The sequence below is a fragment of the Manis javanica genome, chromosome 11 (genome assembly GCF_040802235.1).
Source record: "Manis javanica isolate MJ-LG chromosome 11, MJ_LKY, whole genome shotgun sequence".
NCBI lineage: Eukaryota > Metazoa > Chordata > Mammalia > Pholidota > Manidae > Manis > Manis javanica.
The window spans coordinates 43,902,818-43,929,422 of NC_133166.1; the positions used below are offsets into that span (position 1 = coordinate 43,902,818).

Consider the following 26,605-nt stretch of genomic DNA (forward strand, 5'->3'; position numbering starts at 1 on the left):
GTATTGCTATTTTTAAGTTTTTGAGGAGCCTTCATACTGTTTTCCATACTGGCTGCACCAATTTACATGCCTGCCAACAGAGCACAAAGGTTCCCTTTTCTCTACATCTTGGCAACACTTGTTATTTCTGATCTTTTTGATACTAGCCATTCTAACTGGCATGAGGTGACATTTCCTTGTGACTTTGATTTGCATTTCCCTGATGATTAGCAATGGTGAGCATCTTTTCATGTGTCTCTTGGCTGGCTGTACATCTTTAGAAAAATGTGTTTAGTTCTTCTACCCACTTTTTAATTGGATTATATGTTTTTTTGGTGTTGAGTTGTGTGAGTTCTTTATGTATTTTGGATATTACCCCCTTATCAGACATATCATTTGCAAATATCTTCTCTTGTTCAGTAGATTACCTTTCATGTTGTTGATGGTTTCTTTTGCTGTGCAAAAGCTTTTTAGTTTGATACAGTCCTAACAGTATTTTTTGCTTTTGTTTCCTTTGCCTGAAGAGACAGATCCAAAAAATATATTGCTGAGTCCAGTGTCTAAGGGATCCCTGCCTGTTTGCCTTTAGGAGTTTTTTGGTTTCAGATATTCCATTTATATCCTTAACATGTTTTGAGTTTACTTTTGTGTATGGTGTAAGAAAGTGATCCAGTTTCATTCTTTTGCATGTACCTGTCCAGTTTTCCCAATACTATTTATTGAAGAGAATATCTTTTCTCATTGTATGTTCTTGCCTCCTTTGTCATAGATTAATTGACCATGTAAGTGTGAGTTTATTTCTGGGTTATCTATTCTGTTCCATTGATCTGTTTGTCTATAGTAATGTTAGTACCAAACTGTTTTGATTACTATAGCTTTGTAGTATAGTTGAAATTTGGGATTGTGATACCTCCAATTTTGTTCTTCATTCTCAAGATTGCTTTGGTTATTCAGGCCTTTTGTGGTTCCATACAAATTTTAGGATTATTTGTTCTAGTTCTGTGAAAAATACTGTTGGTATTTTGATAGGGATTGCATTGAATCTGTAGGTTGTTTGGGGTTGTATGGACATTTAACAAAATAAATCTTCCAATCAATAAATATGGTATATCTTTCCATTTATTTGTGTTGTCTTCAATTTCTTTCATCAGTGTCTTAATTTTCAGAGTGTAGGTCTTTCACTTCCTTAGTTAAATTTATTCCCAGGTTTTAAATTATTTTTTAACTCAATTGTATATGGAATTATTTGCTTAATTTCTTTTTTTTCCTAGTTCATTATTTGTATAATGCAACAGATTTCAGTATATCAATTTTGCATCCTGCAACTTTACTCAATTCACTTATTCTAATAGTTTTCTGATGGGCCTTTAGGGTTTTCTATATATATCATGTCATCTGAGAAGTGTAATACTGTAATAGTATACATGTTAACCTTCAGTGTGGTCAATCTGCTAATGAAAAATAATCAATAAATAATGATTTTTAAAAATTAAAATCTGAACAGTTTACATCTTTTGTTTCTTCTTTCTTGGTCTTTCCTAGCAAGGGCTATGGAACATACCAGGTATTCAACACTTTGTCTTGGGCTTACCCAAAGCCACCCAAGCCACAACCAATTCTCTCTTACTTTCCTCTTATATGGCTCTTTGACATATTTGCCCTCATTTACACTTAATAACTTTACTATTATTTTCTAGTAATCCTCTTGGCATGATTATTTTTAAGATTTCTTCTTAATTGTACCTTAAATTCTTCACAATTGTCATGAACATTCTTTAGTCCTTTTTTCTTCCCTAATGTTCTCAAAGGACCATAATTAAAGAGCTCCACACAATTCCTGTGTTACAGGAAGAACTTAATGTACTCATGGAGGTAATTCCCTGTATAACCACACTATCAGGGAAGGAAATTAGACACAAGTCATGTTGAAGCCCACAGTAACTATCTTATTATTCTCTTGGTGATAACAATCAGCTTGAAATAGAATGTTCTGAGGGAAAACTGTGAGAGTTTCTTTCAAAACCCAAAGTGACATCTGCCAGATTTAATAATCTATTTAGTAAATACATAAAACCACATTTTTTTTCTGTAAAATAACAAATCTATTTGAAAGGGGAGATGTGGTAGAAAATGTTTATCAAATACAACTCTCTGCAAAGCATTATGCTACTTGCAGAAAGGAAAAAACAAAACAAAACAAAAAAGGTACCATGCCATGTTTACATGTACAGTCTTGGAGTTGGAAATCTAGATGCATCTGTCAACATAATAGTGAACACAGTAAAACTGAGAAAGTTGTCTGAAGATCTTTGGAAATCCAGGAAAGCTTCATAGGAATGGTGATATTTTTGCTTGGCTTGGTAGACTTTGTAGGCTTTCAATCAGAGCAGAAGTATAGAATGTGAGGAAATGGTAGAAATACAATCACAGTGCTTAAAAAATATTCAGATTAAATAGAAAATGAGATTGTCCAAATTCCTAGGAGTTTGATGGTAAATGAATCTGGAGATAGACTGAGGCCATACTGAAGTGTACAGGTGCTGCTAATGGTATCAATTCTACTCTTAAGACTTGTTTCCCAGGAACTCAAAACACTAACAAAAGTTGAGTAACATATCTTGGCTTCAGGAAATCTTTTGAACAGTTAGTACACAACTGAATTAAGTGACAGAGTATAAATTATGGACCATAGGCTTTTTTCATTTTCTTTAAGAGGATGAATTAATAAAAGAGTATATTTCCACCCCAGAAAGGAGGAAGTATTCCTTTTATCAGCCAGCCCCCAGAGATGTACCAGCTGTAATTTTCGTTTGGCAACATTTCAAAGAAGTACTGGATTTTATATATATATATATAGAGAGAGAGAGAGAGAGAGAGAGAAGCTGCTCTGTGTGTGTGTGTGTGTGTGTGTGTGTGTGTGTGTGTGTGTGTGTGTGCGCGCGTGCGTCTCACCAATGGATTTCAGCTCCGGGCAAGTTCACTGTGGATTCAGTGTGACCAAAGAAATGACAATAGAACATTCTTGTGGTGAAAGGGTTATACCGAACTTCATTTCCATGGTGGCAGGTTAATCACTAAAATCCCATCTACTCAGAGCAAGTCTGCATGCAGCAAGCCAGTCTCTGCCTCTGGGCCTCTTGACCTGCACAGCCATCCTCTGAGCCTCTCTACCTGCACAGCCATCCTCTGGGCCTCTTGGCCCACACAGCTGTCCTCTGGGCCTCTGTCCTCAGCACTGCCTCCACTCCAGCCTCTGCCCTGCTCTCCTGCAGCCTTGTAGCCATGCCACCGTGTTGCCCAGAGCACTGGGCAGAGCTCAATAGCAATGCATTGCCCACACATGTATAGTGAGCTAGCCAACCAGGGCCAGGTGAGGATCCTGGCCCCAGGAATTTTCATTTTATTCTCAGTGAGCCATTCAAGTTTGGGTGTTGTCTCTTTAATCCCTGTTGTTCTTGATTAGGTACTGTAACAGTAGACCTATCCTTACTATGAGGTATAAACTTACTTTAGGTGTGGCTGTCGGTTTCAGGTTCCTTCAATTGCCTTTGGCAGGACTGCTTCAATCTCATTTGGACTTAAAATGCTCCTATTATTTTTAGGTGTCCTGTAAGACATGGCCTCACTGCCCTAATTTTCATGATGTTTATTTTTCAGGGAACTTGGGATAAGTTCTCAGGACTGGAAGGTTACAGGAAATCTAATGTTTTCTTACCTGTGGATAAAATGAAATTTTCTGTGGCCAGGATTCTCACCTGGCCCTGGTTAGCTAGCTCACTACACACATGGGTGCAATATGTTGCTATTGACTCTATATAAAGAGCTCTGCCCCAGTGCTCTGGGTGACATGGTGGCATGGCTGCAAGGCTTCAGGAGAACAGAGCAGAGGCTGGAGTGGTGGCAGTGCTGAAGACAGAGGCCACACAGATGTGTGGGCTGAGAGGCCCAGAAGATGGCTGTGTGGGCTGAGAGGCCCAGAGGCAGAGACTGGCTTGCTGCATGCAGACTCGCTCTGAGTGGATGGGATTTTAGTAATTGACCTGCCACCTTGGAAATGAAGTTGGGTATAACCCTTTCAGCCCAAGAACATTCTACTGTCATTTCTTTGGTCACATTGAATCCATAGTAAACTTGCTCAGGGCCAAAACCCATTGGCAAGACAGTTGGCATAGTTGGCAGGATTAAATGGTGACAGAGGAAAAAGGACAGGCTGCTCTCGTGGAAGGAGTGTTTCAGCAGCTGCACCTATGGATGGGGAGACACTCGAGTTTCCCCCAGTGGACATGTGGTACTGTGAAGGGGTGGAGAACTGGAGTCCACCCCAAGAGAAAGAAAATTTGCTGCTGTCTGAAATGTTGTCACTACGAAGTGCTGTGGAAATGGTAACAGATGTCGTGGTAACCCGAGAGGAAGCAGCACAAGAAGGAGCAGCGGCCTGAGAAGGAGCAGTACGAGAAGAAGCAGCATGAGAGGGCAGGCTGCCAGGTGCCATGGTACAGGTGAAGGCTGTAGTGCAGCCATCAGCCCCAGAAATGGAGGAGCAGAGGACTGACAAACAGGTGAGGTTGGAAGGCCCTGCCAGTGCCGGAGGCATTGGCCCCTTCTCAGTTGAGACCCCACCTGGTTGAAAGCTGGTGTAAAGCCAGAAGGACTCGGCAACCACAGGTTCTTTAAGGAGAGGTGCAGCCCCCTCCTCAGGTTGTGGGGCACCCCATGCTCTGCTTCTATCAGGCACAAAAGGAAATATGTTCTGCTTCTGGAAGGAGGAATTTAAAGGGCCCCATGAAGGTTGTGAGGATCCAGATTGTGGGTTGGTTTGAAAAGGCAGGAGCAGACAGAAAGAAATTGGATGACTGGAGCTGTGGGAACAACTGAGACCAGAGCAGCAGTTCTGGCTACTGAGGACAAAGCAGAAGGCAGAGATAAAGCAACAAGTTTGGCCTGTGTGTCTGCAAGGCTTTTTCTGGAGAGGCTGGAGAAGGTGGGTATTGTAAGGCCCACCCATGGTCCTTTTGGTTAACTCATTTGAATAGAACTGGTCATAGATTATGGAATTTAGTTACAATGTTCCAGCTTCCTTGCACAGGGACCATTGCAGATGATTGAGGGCACATAGATTGAGAGGAGAGAATCCTGGAGGGGTGGAGTGTGATAAAATCAAAGTTCCTGTGGGCAGGATTCTCACCTGGCCCTGGTTGGCTAGCTCACTACACACATGTGGGCAGTATGTTGCTATTGACTCTACATAAAGAGCTCTGCCCTGTGCTCTGGGCAACATGGTGGCATGGCCGCAAGGCTGCAGGAGAGCAAAGCAGAGGCTGGAGTGGTGGCAGCACCAAGGACAGAGACCCAGAGGACAGCTGTGTGCGCTGAGAGGTCCATAGGATGGCTGTGTAGGCAGAAACCAGCTTGCTGCATGCAGACTCACTCTGAGTGGATGGGATTTTAGTGATTGATCTGACACCATGGAAATAAAGTTGGGTATAACTCTTTCACCCCAAGAACATTCTACTGTCATTTTGGTCACACTGAATCCACAGTGAACTTGCCCAGGTATGAAACCCATTGGCAAGACATTACCTCAGAAGTTTCTTCCATATATACACAGAGATGAAGGCAAACATCTTACTCTCTATGCATCTATGTCAGTAGCTGTCATACTATGGTGCAATAAGTCAACTGGGCGCTCTTTCTAAGATGTAAAGTTGGTGCCCTATTCTCCAATATTACAACTGATCAGTTCTAATGGAATACCAGTATAAACAAGATCCTAGGTTACTCTTTCAAAGATGATACACCCTTTGAGAAATATATATATATTTTCTTATTCCAATGAATGGCCAGGATCCCCATAGTTCTAACTAAATCTGATCCAGCCATCTCATAAACAAAGGATTTCTAATCGCACCTTTCCTACATCTTTCGGATCATCATCATAATTTAAATAAAGAAAATAATCTAGGGCAGAATGCTACAAATGCTATGCCATGATGAGTACCTACTTTAGATCCAAATGTAGCAACTTTAGGGTGAATAAAACCTCCCCAGAAAGAATTTTAAACTTTAGTACCACCTATTCCCTGTAGCTGCTCACAGCGCCATTTGAATCTTTCCACCTGCAATCTTGTTACCTTGGACTCACCTCAAACACATTCACACTATTCTTGTCAATAGCATCTAGCAGGTGTTAAAGATCATGACTATCTAATAGAAGCTTTCTCCTAAGTGTAATCAGAAGACTGGAAGAACATCAAAATAAGGAAAGTTATAGAAATATCTTGAAGCCAGCCAAGAGTTTGCTCAGGCAACCAATATCATTGATTTGGCCATGTGTTTTTGCCTCTTTGGTGCCTCTCCCAAACTATCTTTTGGAATCATCCCAAAAATGGGAGAGATTTTCCACCCTATGACAGTCTGCCTTTTGAAGTTTTGAGATCTGGTCAGGTAATTTCAGTAGATGTTGAATTAAAAATACTCTTCCCTACACATACTGGCAAAGCAAATGGAAGGAGAGCTTAAATTGTAGAGGGTGAAATGGTATTGATGTTGGATAGGAACAAATAGCCTTTTAAACAGAAAGTATGTCATGGCATTAATCTGCTATATAAAACTGAAGTTTATTCCATTTTTTTTTTAAGGAAACAGTCCCTCTCTGTTTTAACCTTGTCTGATTTAAGTATAGCCCTAACCCTACGTTTTCCCCTAAAGTAACCTGACTATTAAATCTCCCTCTTAGCCCAGGGACAAGGCTATGTATCATCATAAATGGTTGTTTTTCCTTCTATCATTGCCACAAAGTGTTTCCCTCTCCCTCCCTCACATTCTTCTTTCCTTAATCAAACTTCATATGTCAGATACCTTTTTAGTCTCTGATTCACTCTTGTCCAGATTGAAAACTTTTATAAATTTCTCTCAGGTCTTTTCTGCTTGTGCTTAGTTTCAGCTTCAGTGTGAGCCTAAGTTAAAGGGTCCAGGATTCCTGCTTGCTCAAGGGAGGTTTGACACCGATTAGGTTATAAGTGGATTGTGTGTGTGTGTGTGTGTGTGTGTATGTGTGTGAAGGAGAGAGAGAGAGAGAGAGAGAGAATGAAAGGAGAGATGTACTGCAATCTTCAGAGTAAAAGACATATATTATTTTTTCTGAGAAATTTTCCCAGTCTCTCAGAAATGCCAATTTTCCCTTCTCTGGGTTCTATAAAACCTAGTTGATATTAATAACGAGCATTTACTGTGTCAGTAGTATAGCTTGTTCAATCTGTGTCTATATTTCTCAATGCATTGTGTACTGAAGGCAGGTGGCAGGCCTCATTCATCTTCACATCCCAGCTCCAATCAGAATGTCTGGTATAAACAATTCTGTAACATCCTCCTATGTTGACAGATAGTGGCTGTACTAGTGAGGGTGAGGATTTAATAATATGGGTACCTGTTGAACCACTGTGTTGTATACTTGAAACTAAAATAAGACTGAATACCAATTTTAGAAAAATGTGCTCAATGCATTTAGCAGTCCTAACCTCAAAAAAAAATTCTGGTATATCACAGAATCTCAGCAAATATACTGGAATTGGATAGGATTAAAGAGAGATTGAGGCACAATCTATCTTGGTATTTAAGACATTTCTTCTTTTTAGGGAAATTCTTTACAGATATTTTCAAAATTATTAACAGTCATCAGTGATAGGATGCATTGGATAACCTAATAAATGGAAAATAACATTGAGAACTTGCTAGTTGATTAGAGGAAAAAATGAGAGAATTGTGTCTTTTCTTAAAGGATAATACCACCTTAGATTCAGTGACTATCATTCCTAGTGAGGTAACTAAGCAGAAATCAGATACAGCAATCCACTTGGCAAATGGAGTGATAAATTAAATAAAAGCAGGTAAGACCTGATGGATGAGAGCAGCCTAAATAAAATTAGCTGGAAGTCGTGTAAGCATGGTCCAGTAGATAGTAATCTAGGGTGGGAATAACCAGATACCTCTAAAAAAGGGGAGGAGAGCTTGATTGTTATAAAAGGTATGATCTTGTGAATAGAATGTTTCAGGGTTTTTGTGATTGCCCCTGGTGAGTACAAAGCGGCCCTGGGGGCTATTGTAGCAAGCATACACAATTTCTGGCTTTAAACATCCAACCTACCCCGTTTCCTATATGGAAGAATTTCCCTTTGACTGTAGTCTTACTGCCTCTTGCTGCTGCCTTCTGATTAGAGGAGCTGAGACAGGAACCTTCTGCTATTTGTCCTCTTGCTCCCTAAAATTCTTGATCAGACACTTTCTGCCAGAATTCTGAACGCTTTGAGAATATTTTGGAGTAATAGTCACTGCAGTGTAATCTTGGCTGTTTCTCTGTCCAGCCTGAGTTCTCACGGGCTCTGCTTGTTGTCCTCCAGCCATCCTACACCTATCAAAATCTTGAGTATGGAGCAACTACATATATACATGTATGTATATATTTGTATAGAAATAGACATAAGTATACAAACACACACACGCAAATGCCTTTTGTGAGATAGCAAACATCTGTATCAGTTACTTGTCTCTTAAAAGCATAATTCTGTGGTTTGGGAATAAGGGCTTAAGTAAAGAGACTTAATAAATCCACTAAAAATATACTAAATTCTCTGCTTTTGATGCTGCTGGCTCATTATTAGTCAACAAATTCATTCTTTTTTAACCTATGTCACAGAATAACAGTTATATGTAAGTCTTAAAGGGATTACTCTTGGCTAATATCTTTTCTCAAAAACAAAGATTCATTTGATTGGAATCTTGATCCTCATCGGTTCCTTGGTATGAAATGTAATAGCTGTCGGTCTCTACTAGTATCCCAAATTACAATCTAAGTGTAAGAGAAACAATGAGGAGATGAATTGGCCATGGGATGAATGTCTATTTATTCAGTTAACCATCCCTTCTGGAAAACATTGATGTTGCTTTCACGGTTTTTATTATTATAAAATATTGGGTGATAAACAACTTTTTTCCTAAAGCTTCCTTTTTCCTTATTTTATTTTTAGGTCCATTCTTAAGAAATGGTAATAGAGTTATAGCATAATCAAAATGTGATACTAGTTAAATATACTGTCAAATTATTTCTCAAAAGGGTTATACAAATTTTAAGTAGTGTTGCACAGAGCTTAAAATGTAGTGTTTAAAAATGCCCTAAATATACTTCCACTTTCCCTATCTTATTATGGACTTCATATTCCCATAAAATTTTTTAAACAGTTTTGATGCATAAGAAATGTTATGTCTTGTGAATTTGAATTATGTTGATTACTAGTGAAGTTGTCAACCACCATAATTTCATTTATGGAAATGGTTTCCATTAATGACCTTAAACCAGTAATATAATGCTCCTTTTTATCTGCCTGTAATTAGTCTTTGTTGTCTCCTATCAGTCTGCTACCATCAATCAGTGATCATGTATACCTGATTCCAGAGATCACCCATTCTGTAAGCTGTGCTGTCAGCCTGAATATATCGCCTCTGAGCACTTGAGCACTGATTTTAATTGTCAGAAAGGCTTTTCAGGGGTGTCTGAGTTCTACTAGAAATACCAAGACCTCTAGTCTACCCTGGAAGACTCATCAGGCTGTCTTTAAATCAGGTTCTGAGATGCCCTCCAGCAAAGAGCAATAGTTCTCAAATTTATTAATCACAGAATTATTTATGATGGTATCATTATTCCTATTCCATTATTCCTATTCCTATTCATTATTTCTATTCTTTGGGAATGACTGACCCACATTTTGGGGTAAGATTTGATTCATGTGAAATAGGCTATGTAATTACTTTAGGAAGTAATTTCCCAAACTAATGATACACAATTTCTTATACAAGTATCTTTCCATATCCTACCATAACACAGAAGTGATGGAAACCTGGACTTCCCATTAGTTACGTGTAAGTCTGCTCTTGCATGGTTCTCCTCCTCTTCCTGCCTCTCTCCTCCCTGTTCCTCACTCCTTGCCCTCCCTCTTCTTGAGTTCCCTCTTCCCCCTCCTCCTCCTTCTTACTCCTTGTTATAATAAAGCTCCAGGTTGTTCTGATTCCTGTCATGTGTCCAGATACTCTCTCTCCCCACATCACTCTACATTGGTCTATTGATTTCTTATATTAGAGTAATTATTACCATTTGCAGGTTTTTCTCAGTCTTTACTTACAATTAGTAAAAATTCCCTTTCTGCACCAGTGCTCATTAAATTCCGTAGCATTTGAAGGAGATTTGTTCCCTCTAATATGCTTTGCACAATGTTTGCTGCTAATTATGGATCCTTATATCCATCTGGAAGGATTTCATGCTGTATTTGCTCGGTCTGTTTGCTGCAGTCTCAGCTGTACTCCCCGATCTAAGCATTTTGTTTCTTGCCCTGGCTATAGAAGCTCAGTAGTGCATCTATTAATCCTTTGGAAGCGTTTAAAACATTTTGGAGGATTAAAAAGCATATGTAAAATGTTAATACCTAAAAGTTCTTCTATACTGTTCTCTTCCTGAATGTTTTGATCCCCTATTTTATACTCACCAAAATGGAGAGTAATTTAAGCATATAGAAGTAGTAGAAGCACACATGGATTTTTTTTCTTCAATCAACCAGTAAGCCCCATATTTTAGGAGAATACTACACTCTAGAAATTTTAGTTTATGCTTCAGTCTCAGTGACATATGAATGTATGGCATATGAAAATTGCATTTTTTTATATCTACAAAGCACTTGCACATTTACTGTGTGCTTTTATTCTCACACTAACAGTGAAAAGGCAGGCACAATTACAAGAAGGAGAAACCTAGGTTTAGACATGGCACAGAACAGCTATGCCCAATAGTGACGATTTGTAAATGGTAGACGTGGTACTAAAAACATAGATCTTGCAAATTCTCTTCCATGCCTTTTCTCATCTCTAGCACTCGATACAATAAGAAAAGTCTTGATTTTGACTGTAAGAACAGTATTAGAAAACTTTTTCCCTTGTTCTTGTCTAATTAGCCAAGTACAGGTGCACACTGCATGAGCAGATGGAAATACAATTAAGACAGATGTGATGACAGTTCATTCACCGGCTCTAATGCTTTAAAACCCCAGCATTAGTCTAAAAGCACAAATCACAGCAGGCATACTACAGGAAGAACCAAATTTGGCAACAAGATTTGTACAAGCTGCAGGTCTTTCCAAATTCTGAAAGTGAAATGGCATGTAGTGATTTTGAAATCCTACACCATTCATGACTTTCTTAGGTAGTAAATATTTTTCACATTTTTAAATATAGTTAGAAGAAAATAAAGGTAAATGCAGGAGCATTGTTAATTTATATACTATAAGCCCAGTGTATGGTAAGTCAGAAAGAATGACAACAGCTTTGGTGTTCAAAGTGTGAGTGGTTGGATTTGTGTTATGTGAAGAGTCTTGATTAGTGCCTGGTGGAGACACTCAGCATTATTTGCCTCCCTTTTTCCTCAGGAAAACCCTTTGACCTTAGATATTATTTGCATTGACATTTGTTTAGCAGGCCTTCTAGTTGGGATAAATTGCAGGTATTGAGGAGAGAGGTGTCAGAGGAACATTCTCATGGGTCGGAGGTTGCAGAGCTGAAGCCACCTTGGGGTTATGCTCTAAACCTTAGTATTTGGGACACAGTTGCAAGAAAGTAGAAAAGAACTCAGGACCCGAGGTCAGATAACAATCTGTCTGCTTCTACTTCCGAAGAGCTGTGTGACGTTACACAAGTCTCTCAACCTCTTTAAGTGTCAGTTTTGTTTACTTGTCTAATAAATAGGATACTCCATCTTGCTAGCTCTCACAGGATTGTTCAGAAGCTTGTATAAAATAGTAACTGTGAAAGTCTGATTCTTTTTGAAGACTGTATGTATCTTCCTTCTGTAACATGTGAGCTCTGTCACCTGTCAGGGATTAATAGCATAGGAAGACCATCTGGCAGAATCTGCAGAAGGCCACTGGGGATGGGGGACGTAAGATGAAACAGAGATTCTGAACAAATTAAAACCTGTTGATTTCTTCTGCATATTCTGTGGGGGTTTAAAGCTTAATGTGCTTAATAAGACTCCTCTGAGACTAATGCTAAAATGTAGTGTCCTGGGCCATGTTACCAAAAATGCTGATTGATGCAGTCTGGGCAGGAACAAGAATTCTGATTTATTATTAAATACTCTAGGTGATTCTGAAGGTGATTAGAGGATCCCAATGTGAGAAATCTTGACTAAACCCTTCATCTGTGATATATTCTCAACAGATGGATAATAAGTGGCTTGGGAGCAAGAAACAAAATTCATGGTTAATTGATTTCTGCAGACTCATAGGTGGCAGGGCACTAGGTGGATGAATGTGCTTCTCATATGATCTGTTTGTAAACTTCAATACTGAAGATTTGTTATTTACCAGTTTTCATTTTCTCTTTTTAAGAATTAAGATCCAGGGTCTGAAATGGGGAGAGAAAAGAATAACCAAATATGACAAAAATTGATAGTTCTCTCCCTGTAGCAGTGTTCTCTCTGTTCCAAAATGATGCTCTACTTTGTTATGAGCAAATTGGCACTCAAAATAAACATTTCCCAGGTTCCTTTGCAGCTGGCTTGGCATGTACAGAAGTTTTGGCCACTATTATATTAACAGAAGAGATGTTGGCACTTTCCAGGATATGATCATAAAGGAAAAACATGTACTCTCTTCCTTTTCTTTCCCTTCTCCTTGATGGTGGAATTGATAATAGTAGTAAGGACATCATGGACCAAACAGGTGAGGACAACCCCTAGGGACCTGGCAAAGTATCAAGTGAGAAGGAGTCTGGTCTTTAACACCTTTAAGGAATAAAGTGACAACACTTAGACTTTTATGTCAGAAAGAGAAATTTCTTTCTTGTTTAAGATTCTGCTGCTCTGGGTCTCTATTGCACAGAGTTAAACCCAATGTGTTCTAATTACCATAAGGAAAGCATCAAATAAGCACTCAGGATTAGGTTGATACAATATTATAATATGGAATGGCAGCCTTAGTCATCTCACTTGCAAAATGGGCATTCTAGCACTATCCTCATGCATGATGAAACAAATGCCTGCAACTTTATAAGTGAACATTCTTGCAGTTATTTTTATTACTAATGAGTAACTTATAAATCATTATTTATGACTGTAAGTCACTGACTGTATGATAAAGATACTATGCTAATGGTGGCAGAGTAACTTAGAAAAACATCTACCTCCAACCCTAAACATTAAGTGAGATTTGAGTCTACATTTGGCATCGGAATCCTGATGAGCTTGCTGCGAATCATCATTACAAGTCAAGCAGGGGCAATGATGAGTTCCAAAGCCCTTACCAAGTACCAAGGGAAGGTCTGAAAGTGGATATTAGAAAGGTTACTTGGATGGCTGATTTATTATTCATGAAGAATAGAATGTGCAAGGTTTATGTTAAAGGCTTTTTGAATCGGATTCCCATCATCATGAAAAATAGCCCATCAAAATACTACAGCCAGAAAGATATATGGGTGTGCTTTTATCATATCTGAGAGGGCTGCTTAGTAATGCTACTAGTGTAGCATTTGAGTGTAGCCATGTGTTAGTCAAATAGTCTGTATTATTTAAAATCACTCAAGGTGTCAGTAAAAGAATGGGAGTTACTAACTTAGAATTTTTGTAAGTGATGTGAACTAAACAGATTTTATTTAGCTGGGAGCACAAAACTAGAAATGAGATGTCCATTAGTTTCTGTATATACAAATCTGGGGCAAGTTACTACATTTTATTTCAGCAGAGCTTCTCAAACTTGGATTCTCAAGCAGGATTACCTGAAAGGCTTATTAAATGTGGACAACCAGGCCTCATTCTCAGAGTTTCTGGTTTGGTACATTTGAGTCAATTTGGGGCCTTAGAAGCTGTATTTCTAAGTACCTCAGAGACAGTGATGCTAAGGAGGCTGCTGATTCAGAGAATGTGTTTTGAGACCCACACACTTATATCAAGTCCCTCATAGTTTGGTGTGTATAAGCAAACTATTTCTGTGTTTATATCTCTCTAGATTTAGGGTCCCCCTCATTTTCTACACATTTGGGGTTAGATTGTAAAAGCCTAGATTCTGAAGACTGCATCTTGTTTGTTATTATAATTCTGAGGCTTTGCTGAATGTTGGGACATTTCCTAGCTGTTTCAGGGTTTTGTTGTTTTGTTTTGTTTGCTTTGCTTTTTTAAGAGGAAGCCTCTCTGCCTTTCTTCTTTACTGTGGCACTGCTCCACACAGCAATACGTCCTTTCACATGTTCCTGTGAAGTGCTCTGCTTTACGTGGCGATAATTGCTCCACAGGAGAGAATTCCTCCATAACTAAGCTGTTGTGTACATAGATGCACTTTTGGATGAGAGGTGGGAATTTTTATAATTTTTATGAACCTGGGCCATGGAGATAGGAGACCTGATGGAAGTCAAAACCTGGGTTCAAATGTTGGCTTTTTGTTTTGTTTTTCCCTTGAGGTTAAAAGATTCATTTCATCTAAGTGTCCTCACCTCACTTTTACATGGGTTTAATCATTTGAAGTAATCATACCTTATGATGACATGTCAAGTCTTTGATTAGTTGATGCATTTAAAGTTCAATTATATTACCTTTCATTCAACTAAGATTGTTGGTTTATCTTATGGGAAATAAAAGTCATTTTTACTAAAGTTATTTAGCAATAATAAAAAGGAAGGGCTGAGTATTTGCAAAGAAAAAAAGAGGTAGAACAGCTCTCTTAGCAAGAGAAGTTTATGCAGTGGAACAGAGAGAAAGCTAGATCTGACCCTTTCTCTGTGTGTGCCAGGTGAGGGCCGGAGGGGAGAGTCATGTGTAAGGGGGAATCTTCACTACAAGTCAAGTTTCTGCTTCTGCGTGAGTCCTTCATGACCAGGGCTAGAGCATTTGACTTTGTGTATTTGGAATAAAAATAATAACTAGAAAAAGGTGAAAGAAATTTGATGTTAAAATCAAAATGCTTCAGACATTCAGTAAAAAGTGAATAATTTTAAACTATTATGTATATTTCTCTTGTTTGGATAACAATTTTAGAAGCAGGAGTCAAAACTTGCAGTCATAGAATGAAAATAATTACTCAAGTTCCAATGTAAATATTAATTAAAATGGAAAAAGGATTTGCTGCTATGAATGGTACCTGCAATAAAGTAAAATGCTTTTATATACATATTGGAATTTCAGTGAGTAGATTTTATGAAAAGTTTATGAGGACCAAAGAAGAGAAACACAGTCAATTGTATACATTTTACATATTTAAAATATGTACATTTGTAGAAATATGTCAATTTGAAAAACTTTTAGTATCCCCTTTAGTGTGCTTATTTATTATTCTTGTATCATTTTAGGAAATACTATAAGGATATTTATAGTTGAATTTGTGATCTCTGTTGTACAGCCCTTATTTTGACAGATTTGAACTTAACAATCTTCTACTTTAGGAACTTTCGAAGAGCCCTCTGTGGTGTAAGTCCACTTTATGAAAATTACAGTCATTTTATTATAAATTTTTAAAAAATGTTTTCATTAATACCCTTTTATTTAATCATACTGATATTACTTTTCAAGGAATATATATTTTACATGGGCTCCAATGTATTTGTTTTAAAGAGTGAAATACTGATTATTTCAATCTATTGTTTTATGTACTGTGAGATCAGATATTGTTTTATTTTTAATAAAGCTAAACAGGATTTTTGTTTATTTTAATAGATTTTATATTTTAAAATCATTTAAAAATGTTCACTGCAAAATTCACAGAAAGTAGAGTTTCCATGCACCTGATATCCTCATATGCATTCAGCCTCTTCCACTATGAACTTTACACAAAAGAGTAGTACATTTTAATCAATGAACCTACACTGAAATGTTATTATCACCCAAAGTCCATAGCTTACCTTTGGGTTTACTAGTGTTGTTGTATATTTTATGGGTTTTGAAAAATGTATAAAAGCATGTATCTGCCATTATAGTCTCATAGAGAATAGTTTCACTGCCCTAAAAAATTCTCTGTGCTCTGCCTATTCATCCCTCCCTCCCTCAAACTCCTATTAAACAGAAATCTTGTAATGTCTCTGTATAATTTTGCCTTTTCCAGAATGTCATATAAACTGGAATCTTACAGTAGTCCCTTGAGATTGATTTCCCATGCTTAGTGATGTGCATTTAAGTTTATTCTATGTCTTTCATGGCTTCATAGTTGTGCTCTTTGCTCTGCCTATTCATCCCTATTGATGAAAAGATGCCTATTCATATTTTTGGTGCTGAATAATATTCCATTGTCTGAATATACCATAGTTTATTCATTCATTTCATTCACCTACTAAAGGACATCTCAGTCACTTCCAAGTTTGGCAATTATGAATAAAATGCTATAAGCATCCTTGTGCATTTATTATTGTAGATCATATGGTGAGATTGTATAAAGCTTTATAAAAAACTGTCTTTCAAAGTAGTAGAAACAGTTGTAATCTCACTAGCAGTGAATGAGAGTTCCTGTTGTTCCATATCCTTAGCAGCATTTGTGTTGTCAATGTTTTGAATTTTTGTCACTCTAAAAAACGTGTAGTGTTATCTTTTTGCTGTTTTAATTTTCAATTCCCTAATGACATGTGATGTGGAGCATTGATAGAGTATATTACTGCCTCTCTGTACATGTCATATGAGGGTTACAGGAGCACTTATTTCATATTTGTGAACAAACAAACAAGTGATAAAATGAATAAAATAAAAAACAAGGGTGCCAACTTTAATGGTGAAATTCCTGACATCATTCAAGGCCAAAACAGAGAAGGAGAGAGGTAACTTTGCCCTGAATTCCTCCAGCATCAACATATGAGTAGCTGCCTCCTCCAAAGCATTCAGAATGTACTCTGAACACAGACGTTTCCTCCAAGATCAAAATACTCATTCACATGCAAAAACATTCATACTGATATAATTTCCTTTCAAAGGAGAAAGTCTGTGTAGCACTAGCAGTCACTGTTCTTATCACAGCATGCCCAGTCCCTGGGAGTGCAATTACAGTTGCAGGATTATTAAATTTTAAATAACTAGAAAAGGAGACTGGAAAGGCACATTGGGATTAGCCCAATGGAGCCCTAGCCCTGTATGTCACTGAAGCCATGACACTGAATATTTAACATGAAAGTCCCACAATCATATTTATACATTACAAGATTTCTGTTTAATAGGAGTTTGAGGGAGGGAGGGATGAATAGGCAGAGCACAGAGAATTTTTTAGGGCAGTGAAACTATTCTCTATGAGACTATAATGGCAGATACATGCTTTTATACATTTTTCAAAACCCATAAAATATACAACACTAGTAAACCCAAAGGTAAGCTATGGACTTTGGGTGATAATAACATTTCAGTGTAGGTTCATTGATTAAAATGTACTACTCTTTTGTGTGAAGTTCATAGTGGAAGAGGCTGAATGCATATGAGGATATCAGGTGCATGGAAACTCTACTTTCTGTCAATTTTGCAGTGAACATTTTAAAATGATTTTAAAATATAAAATCTATTAAAATAAACAAAAAAACCTGTTTAGCTTTATTAAAAATAAAACAATATCTGATCTCACAATACATAAAACAATAGATTGAAATAATCAGTATTTCAAGTAGGTGGGAACAATTTTGGATTTCAAAGTCAACAGCATATCTAAAGCCCCTATATAGATTCAATTAGCAGTTAAGTTCTAGGCAGATTTTATAGGGAGAATAAAAAACTTATACAACCAGTAAAAAAAAAAAAATCTGATTAAAAAATGGGCAGAAGACCTGAATAGACATTTTCCAAAGAAGACATATAAATGGCCAACAGTTAAAGATGTTCAACATCACCAATTATCAGGGAAATGCAAAGCAAAACCACAGTGAGGTATCACCACACACCTGTTAGAACGGCTATCATTCAAAAGACAAGAGATAACAAGTGTTGGTAAGGATGTAGAGAAAAGGGAAACAAACCTTAGTGCCGTGTTGGTGGGAGTGTGACTTGGTGCAGCTACCATGGAAAAGAGTGTGGAGATTCCTCAAGACATTAAAAACAGAAGCACCCTACGATTGAGCAGTCTCACTTCTGGGTGGATATCCTAGGAAATGAAAACAGGATATGGAAGAGATATTTTCCCTCCCCTGGTTATTGCAGTATTATTCATAACAGTCAAGATATCAAAACATATTATTCAGGCATAAGAAGGAATCCTGCCATTTTGCAAAGGCATTATGTTAAGTGAGATAATTCAGAGAAAGACACATACTGCATAATAGCTCTTATATGTGTAATCTAACAAAGAGGAATTTGTAGAAACAGATAGTGAAATAGCAGTTACCAGTGTCTGGGTGTGGTGGGAAAAATGGGGAGATATTGATCAAAGGGGACAAATTTCCAGTTAGAAGATGAATAAGTTCTGGGGATCTAATGCACAACATTGTGCATATAGCAAGCAATACTGTATGGTGTACTTGAAAGTTGCTAATAGAGTAGATCTTAAATGTTCTCACTACAAAAAAAGAGATGGTAATTATGTGAGGTGATGGAGGTGTTAGCTATAGCTATGGTGATAATCATATTGCAGTATATAAGCATATCAAGTAAACATGTCATACACCTTAACTTTAGACAATGTTATATGTCAATTGTGCCTGAATAAAGCTGGAAAAAAATCACTGGGTTTTGAGTGTACGTGTTCACGTAAACATTTGTTGAATGCTTATTTTGTGCTACGTATTGTACAAAATGCTTTACCTGCACCATTTCATTGAAGGCTCACAGCAGCCCTACAAGCAAAATGTTCTTAATTTTCTCTATTGTAGGTAGGACAAACCTGAGGCTCAATGATGGTATTTAACCTGCCCATGTTCAAGGAACTACTAAGTGGTAGTGCTGGGATTAGTCCAGGTCTGACACCTGCTAGAACCCATGTTCTTCTCCATCATGGGGTATAATTTTTGCAAATTCTCCTCTGCTTGTGAAAAAATAAAACAAGTCTTGGATTTCTACTGTGTAATGCACAGACAATAACCAAAATGCACACAGAAATATGGAATCAGTCTTTGAGTTTTTAATACACGTACATGCACTTTCACCAGGCAATCAAAGCCTATCAGGCAAGATAATACAGTATGGTTTATAGAATAACTTTCCTCCTAGAGCTGTAATTAAGCAAATTAATTTGTTGTGAAATCACTAGGAAAGATCAATTAATTCATTTTTAATTACTCCTGAAGGTATTGTCTTCTTGATCTGCCCAGTTAAGACTTGAACAACTGCATTCCTACCTTTGCAATTCCTCTGGGAATTCCCAGCACATAAAACTATTTCATCCTAGGAACACAACTGAGTAGCTACAGCAATGGTAGCTCTTTTTGGCTTTGTAGGAGAATTTTCCTGATTTTGGGGTTTTACCAAAATACATTTTACCATTCACTCAGGCCCAGAATAAAAAAATGTTAAAATATATTTCCACATTCAAATACAAATGGCAGAAATGCCTAAGACATCAAAACTATGCCATTTAAAGCTAATGCAATGAACTTTAAAAATTGTTTTGTTCCATTTTTGCTTGTCACTACCTCAGTGATCTTATTCATTCTTTTTAAGGTAGTTCTAGTAAGATATGACATTGTAGTTCAAACTAGACAATAAAGTTCAACTGTTATAAATTTCAAATATAGATGATTTATTTAATACCTGGGTTTCTTTTCTCCTCCCACGAGAAGAACAGATTTATCATTTGCTTTTGTGTTCCAAGCTTACATAGGTTGATAGTTTCATACATTGAATTGATTGGGTCATTGACAGAATATAGATTTTGTTTCAGTATCACCATAAATTTGACTCCACTAATAAGGGATGGTCTTGTTAAAGTGGGAGAAAGACCAAGTTTTTCTTCATATGCTCCTAGTCTAAATTTGATATACAATTCCATTTGTGCATGCATCCATAAACGACATATGGACTTTTTAAAAATGTTTGCTAACTTTGTGTAATGATCTCATTACTGCTAAATCCTTGGGATAATTCTTGGTTTTTGTCTTTATTCTTTTATCATCAGCATTTGACATAGTGGATCATTCCATCTCCCTATGATATAGATTTTTTACATTAGTTTATGGATAGAATACCACTCTTAATTTTGTTTTCTTTCTTTTTAAAATTCTCTGTCAACGGCCTTTTGTCAATCCCCATTGCTTCTTAGACATCTCAACTCTGAAATAAGTACATGGCTGAGTACTTGGACGTTCTCTTTCTTTCTCCTCACTACCTCAGTGATCTCATTCATGATCATGGCTTTAAATACAATCTCTGACAATGATTACCAAATTTATATCTCTTGCCTATATCTCTCTTCTAAACTCCAGCTGCTCACTCATACATTATGTGTAGTCATCTCAAATTTAAGGAACCCAAAATTAGTGGCATCTTTTCCCCAAGGCTCCTCCACCCAGAGGCTTCTCCTTCTCAGTTAAGGACAATTACCATCTTACTGATTGTTCATGTTAAAAATCTCAGAGCATTCTTGACTCTTCTTCCTGTCACAATGTATATAAATTACTCAGTATGTGTAATTGGCTTCATGATAAAATATATATTCAGAATTAAATGTTGCATCTGCATCATTCTCTATTTTAAGAACTCCAATTTGACACATACTATTTCAGACCATCAATTATTTATCCATGTCCTTTAACTGTATACATACACATGCACATACACTGACACCTTTTCATTTGTGGAAATTCTAAATTAAATCCTCAGATTAGGCCGTGAGTCACTAATTCTCTTTTCAAAGTTGTCCAGGTAAGTTTGTTTTTTCCCACCATGTATAGCTTTATTTTTATTTAGAATTATTCTAATGGCTATAAATAAATGCCTTTTCATTCCAAGGTTTATATTTTTTCTTATTTTATATCTACTTATTCCTTTGTTTTCTCTCTTAACAGTTTTATAAATAATTGATATTTTCACACTGTTGCATGTATCTCTTGTAGTTACCTGAAACACTTAACTTTAAAATGATTGTCTTCGCAGTTAAGTAAGCTGACCATGTGCTCTTCCATATGGGGCCCTGATGTGCAACAATTGCAAATAGCAGCTTCCTTAGAAACATATGTGCCCTGCTGCTTATATGGGTTGCCTTAAGGGATCTTGGAGACAGTTCTTTCCAGTGGACACTCATATCTGATCTTGCATTGTCTTAAATCTAGGCCTCAGACACTGTGCCTTAGGAAAGCTCTGGGGGCTGTGGCCAGTGCCCACATTTCCCAAATCACTGTGTCCATCCACACCAAAAGCAGAACAAGGAGCGTGCATTTGAGACTCTAGGCAAGGCCATGTTCCAGTTTTTAACATTGAAGATCCACTTCTCCAAGAAGTGGGGCTTTATTAATAATTCAGATGAGTTTGGAGTCATAGAGGCTGAAAAGCAGCTATCCCTGATGGCTTTAGGGACAAGTACATTCCTATTCATGGCCCCCTGGATGAATGGCATGTCCTGTACTTGTGAGGGCTTCAACACAGCCCCCTCCTTATTCATATCCACTGAAAAACTCTGTTTCCTGGAAAACTTAGCAAATTCAAGAAGGTGGCATGAGAGGTGAGACAGAGAATTCCTCCCAAAACCAAATATAGTGTGAAAATATAGTTAATACAACTATTCCTGAAACAGCAACAGGAAAGAAGGCTGCACCAGACTGCACAGAGACCTCACAAAACAGGGTAACATACGAAAGCCTTGATCCTGCAGGACCCGAGCCCTTCTCCCACCTCAGCTCACAGGCAGGAGGAAGAGAAACAGAGCGGGGAGGGGGTGGAAACCTAAGACTGCTAAAAACCCAGCCCTGGATGTGAGCTTTAGAGCACAAACCTACATTGTGTGGTGCTCTGAAGGTTGATGGGGTTGGGGAGCTGGGACAGGTGGAGTACTTGAGAGACTGAGATTCTGGCCATTTGTGGAGGATGGAAATCCATTCTGGCCACTCTGGGATAAAGGAAAGATGGACGGTCTGAGAGGCTTCCTAGCAGCAAGAGGGCTGCTGAACGGGCGGGGTTTACACAAAGCTTGCTGCATGGGAGAAGGGATAGGTGGACAAGATTGTCTGGGTGTGCTCTGACGAGCAGGTTGGGAACTTTGAGAAAGTTCAGGTGCTCCATCACTGTGGCTGCCTACTCAGCTCTGAGACCCCCATTGTGACATGCAGCTTTCTGAACTTTCCTCCTGGCCTGCCAGCACCTGCTCACAAATGGGCAGTCACTGTGCTGGTGTCAGGCTGGCCAGAGGGAGGCCCCACCTACAACAGCTAGAGATGTCAAGCACAGAGGCTCACACCTGTGTGCTCGGCCCACTGGCTCTGACACTGGCGACAGGCACTGCAAGTGGGAATCAGGAAACAGCTCTTTCCTCCACCCAGGCACCAGCACTGCTCCCCTATGACCCCCAACCTCACTTTAGGGGCTGAGCAGATCCAGAGACTAGAACTTCTGGGCACTAGAGGGAACCACATAGAATTATGAAATGTTAAAGGAACCTGGTACACACCGAAATCTCACAAACCCCAGAAAAAGGACCAAGTGGAATGGAACTCACCAATCTTCCTGAAAGAGAGTTTAAAATAAAAATCATAAACATGCTCATGGAGGTACAGAAAAATATTCAAGAACTCAGGGATGAATTAAAGACAGAGATTCAATCATTAAGAAAGTCCATATCTGAAAAGAAACATACAATAGAGGGATTTAAAAGCAGATTAGATGAAGTAGAAGAGATGGTAAATGAAATAGAAATTAGAGAAGAGGAATACAAAGAAGCTGAGGCACAGAGAGAAAAAGGATCTCTAAGAATGAAAGAATATTGAGAGAACTGTGTGACCAATACATATGGAACAATATCTGCATTATAGGGGTACCAGAAGGAGAAGAGAGAGAAAAAGGGAAAGTGTTATTGAGGAGGTAATTGCTGAAAACCTCCCCAATCTGGGGAAAGAGATAGTCTTTCAAGCCATGGAAGTGCACAGATCTCCCAACACAAGGGACCCAAGGAAGACAACACCAATACATATAATAATTAAAATGGCAAAGATCAAGGATAGAGATAGACTTCTAAAAGCAGCTAGAGAGAGAAAAAAGATCACAAACAAAGGAAAAAACACATCAGTGTATCATCAGATTTCTCAACAGAAACCTTACAGGTGAGAAGGGAGTGGCATGCAATATATTTAATGCAATGAAACAGAAGGGCCTTGATCCAAGAACACTCTACCCATCAAGGTTATCATTTAAATTTGAAGGAGGGATTAAACAATTTTCATATAAGCAAAAGCTGAGAGAATTTACTCCCACAAACCACCTCTACAGGGCATTTTGGAGGGACTTCTATAGATGAAAGTATTCCTATGGCTAAATAGAATTTATCAAAGGGATAGACAAATAGTACAGAATAGGATACCTATCATAAAGAATGGAGGAAGAAGAAAAAGGAGGGGAAAAAAAAGAACCTTTAGGTTGTGTTTGTAATAGCATATGCAGTGAGTTAAGTTAGACTGTTAGATAGGAAGGGAATTACCCATGAACCTTTGGTAACCATGAATCTAAAGCCAGCAATGGCAATAAGTACATACCTATCAATAATCACCCTAAATGTAAATGGTTTGAATGCACCAATCAAAAGACATAGAGTCACTGAATGGATAAAGAAAAAAGACCCGTCTACATGCTGTGCTTTTTCTATGTTACATCTATTCTCAGGAAAGGTATGACTTCGTGATGACCCTCAGCACTTTTCCTCAATAAAAGACATATTTGAATAAGCAAGGTTTATATTACTTTACCACTTCTGGACCAGGACTCTGGCTGGGCTTGACCTTACCCATTCCCTTGATGTAGAGGGTAGAGTTAGTGTCACACAAGCCATGGGATTAACATGGAAAAATATTTCTCATAAGAGAATTCAAGGTATGGTTATTAGAAGAAGGGAGAGTAGAAATGTGCCAGGCAGAAAAACAGATATTTAAACAACTGATGATACTTTTAATCTACTTTTCTTTGTATGTCTTTGAGGCTTAATCATAACTGGATCCTGGCATTTTGGATGTAATTATGTGTATAAATTGTTATTTTAGATCTTAAAAAAGCATCATAAGGTTGGTTAGGAATAAGATCCATTGTCTAAAGGGTAGATAAAATGACACACAAGTCTGATTACAGAACTGTGAAAGCTATGTTCTTAATGTCTATAAGATATCAAGCCATAATTCTTTCTGGAATTAAAATGTATGATCACTGATCTTGTGTGAAAAGGTTAAATTGGTGAATTAATTATCTGTGACTTACTGTTCCTTTTTCAGTGCTCTCTCCCATCCATGCTTCTGAAGAACTGCCATCTAAGAAAATCTCAGTATGGGCCTTCACAGTCTCCCTGTTTCCAGCAATTAATTATAATTCATTGTCCCCAGTTATGAATATATTTCAAAATAGTGAAATATGTTAATTCTTAAGCTCTGGAAATGATATTTAGCTTAATGTAAACATTTTGCTATTGCTTTACATGGTTGCCCAGAATTACCAGCTGCTGGAGCAAACCATGAACACACAGTATGATCACTGCTCAGTTTCGGGTGGCCACACAGATATCCATGTTGAGTAGTAACCAATCTTCCGTGTGCCAATCCATGTTCATTGTCCCAATCTATCATAAACATTTCTGTAAAATAATGTTCTGTTCACTGCTTTATCTGTTACTTTGGAGTTGAACAGAATGAACAAAAGGAAAGAGAGATGGACAGAGAAAGGGAGGAAAGAAGGGAGGGAGGTGGGGAGAAAGGAAGGGAAAAAAGGGGGAAAAGCTTTAAGTGAAGATGCCAGTATAAGTGAAATAGACCACACACACTAGTTTTCAAATGTATTATTAATTTATGATTATTTCTAATAAAGTTACTCAGGTGTACACAGTTTGTGCTGACACATAAAATCACATATTGGAAATGCTTCACTCATTTTGTCTAAATTTTGTGTATTTATTCATTTGTCTTAATTTATCTTAATGTTTAGATATTTTAATTTCTTATTTTGCAATAATTTTTTTGACATAGAAAAAAGCATAGCAAATTAATACAGAATATTCCTGTGTACCTTTAACCAAAACCTCTAATGTAACATCATAGAGTGATAATGCAGTATTGGACCAGAAAATTAACAGTAACATAGTACTATTAAATAAACTATAGATGGAATTTGAATTTCACCAGTCTTTCTACCCAGATATTGTAACCATAAAAAGATGAAAATTATAATAACAAATTCCTAGAGATAGCGAAGAGATCTCTATGTACAAAAACAATAGGAAAAATCAAAAAGGCAACAATAGGCCATTATGTTAGAAAAATTTGAGATTGCGTATGTCAAATAGACATGAACAGAAGAAAAACGTATTTTTTAACCTAGAGTGAGTAACACTGCAGTTAGAACATCAGTATGTATCCCTTTGTTGTACTTTACAAGCTCTTAAATACAAGAAGAAGATATATTAAATTCTCTTTAGAAACCCTAATCTTGTACTTTATTGTATGATGATTACAAATATTAGCAAAAAGACATTACTTGAGTGAATCAAGATAACTCCTCATTTCTGTAAAGCATTGAATGATATTGAAATTCTGAATGAGCTTTTTTGGAACTTCAAGTCTTAGCTAAAGAGTAAAAATTAGATAAAGGATGCTTTTATACTAAAGAAGCTATATGCCTTCTCTGCATGACAGGAAAATAAAATAGGAAACAATGTTCAAAATAAGGGGCAACTGTGAATGAAGAACTCTTAAATTTGATATATTTGTTTGTTCAGGTATTTATTCACTGCATAAATTCTGTTCATTTTGCTGATAATGCTCATCAGATTAACTCTCTTTTAGAGTCACTATGTGTGAGATGTATTTTTCCATTACACTGCTCCTGTAAAGACAATATACAAAATATAAATCCTGTGGTTACAAAGTTTTCTGCTCTCCTTTTTCCTGCCTATCTAAAAGTACATCAGATACTGAGACAAAAGCCTTAGTGTAATAAGTCAGATATCATTGAATAGCTGTAAGCATTTAGATACAGATGAAGAGGAAATATGGCTTCCATGCCACAAATAACAGACATTGGTCAGTAAATCTAGGTCCATTATGATGAGGTCAAAGGCTTAATGTAACTAGTCAAGCCCAGCAGAGAGAACAACTTATGAGACCCAGAAGAAGAAATAATTTTTAAGCATCAAGAAGCCCTTTCAGTGAAATGCATAGGTATCAAGAATTAGAAAAGGGAATGAAAAATAGTATTTAAAAGGAATGCAGACATTGATGGGCCTGTCGCCATGTTATAATAGGGTTCAAGAAGGTCAAAAACCAGAGAATAGGAGGAATAAATTCTTGTTGTTTAGATGGGTGCTTTTGGAAATAAGCACCAATTGCAGATTTTAAACTAAAGTTATTCTATAAAATAATATATATAAATATAATAAAACAGTTAAATGTAAGGCCAAATAAAGTTCCATCCTTTTCTTTTTTAATTAAGGTTCAATCTTATGAACGTTCCATGTGAGCAACATTGTGATTT

General features: G+C 37.4%; 1 protein-coding gene and 1 non-coding gene across 3 annotated transcripts in view; both read left to right on the forward strand.

Annotated features, from left to right (window-relative positions):
• The window catches only part of LUZP2 (leucine zipper protein 2), a 515,109-nt gene that overhangs the window by 346,008 nt on the left and 142,496 nt on the right, over positions 1-26,605 (forward strand). The window lies entirely within an intron of this gene.
• LOC118974082 (small nucleolar RNA SNORA70) lies at positions 21,041-21,175 on the forward strand. Its single transcript, XR_005063663.2, has one exon. It is a non-coding gene; the product is annotated as a small nucleolar RNA SNORA70 (small nucleolar RNA).